The following is a 1,303-nucleotide window of genomic DNA, read 5'->3' on the forward strand; positions in this document are numbered from 1 at the left end:
CCCGCGCGCGCTGCGGGCGGACAGGTCAACCCGCGGGGCTGTGCGTGTCCCGGAACCGCGCCCCCCCTCGTGCCCCGTTGGGTGCTGTGGTTGTCCCACCTCATCTCTCGGCCTCAGAACTGCAGTTCGTCCTTCTTTCTCTCCTTACCTTGCCTTCGTGTTGTTCCATGGTCTGTTGGTTAATTTTGCTTGTTCCCACGTTTCCTTATTTTTTTTCCCTTTTTACTCGCAAAATCGGAATTGATGGTGTCAGTGAGATAGGGATCGGCTCTGCTCCAAGGTGATGACCTCAGGTCGCACCAACAGAGGTTCGGGTTGGGTATTGGGAACGATTTCTGCTCCCAAAGAGTAGTAATGCAGTGGCACAGTTGCTGGTGAGGTCACCATCCATGGAGGTGTCCCAGAACCATGGAGATGTGGCTGTGAGGACACAGTGGGCACGTTGGGGTGGGATTGGACCTGGGGACCTTCTTGCTCTCTTCCAAATCTCTTCTAGTGTTAACAATTCAATGATTTCATTCTGCATATTCAGTTTGTAGTGACCATTTCTTTCAGTGGCTCTGTGTCATTGAAGCAGGGTGAAGCCAACAAGCTGTGGAGCTCTATGAAGGCACACTCAGAAATTCATCTTTCACCCTCTGTTTAATCCTAACAATCGTAGAATGGCTTAGGTTGTAGGGATCCAACTCCCTGTCATGTGCATGCTGCTTGAATTTCTGTTGGAAGTACAAAGTGGAACAATACAAAGAATAGAAGGGATCGTTATTACTACCAACAGCTGACTGTAGGAATAGGGGTGTAGTTCTGGTGCCCTGTTGTTTGAGGGCCAGCCTTTGGGGTGGGCACTGTTAACATTCTGCCTTTCATCTTCTTAGCTGTGAGAAGCTCCAGGCACTCTGTGGGTAGTTATGTAGTTGCATTCAAGGTTTTAAACTTTTTTTTTCCTTTTTCATATTGGTCGTTTCATAAGGTTGTTCTTGGATGTTGGAAGTGTTTTATGAAACAGGGTGGAGAAACATCAAGGTTTAATGGCTGTGTTGTTCTGGAAGCCAGAGACGTATCCTGCAGTGAAAAATGAGGGGAGCGTGTTTCTCTGAAGACTTACGGAATAGTAATAAGTATATCTTTATAAACTGAACTTCTGGATGCAGGAAGTGTATGAAGACAGCAAAACATTGCAGGAAACAGCAAAAGAGCTGCTTGAAGCCAACAGGTGCTGCTGCACAAGTTGTGGTCTCCTTGGCTGCTGTCATTCACAGCCCAGCTGGTGACACAACACCTGGATGACTGTAGTTTGGGCTCA

Source organism: Meleagris gallopavo, chromosome 24 (genome assembly GCF_000146605.3).
Source record: "Meleagris gallopavo isolate NT-WF06-2002-E0010 breed Aviagen turkey brand Nicholas breeding stock chromosome 24, Turkey_5.1, whole genome shotgun sequence".
NCBI lineage: Eukaryota > Metazoa > Chordata > Aves > Galliformes > Phasianidae > Meleagris > Meleagris gallopavo.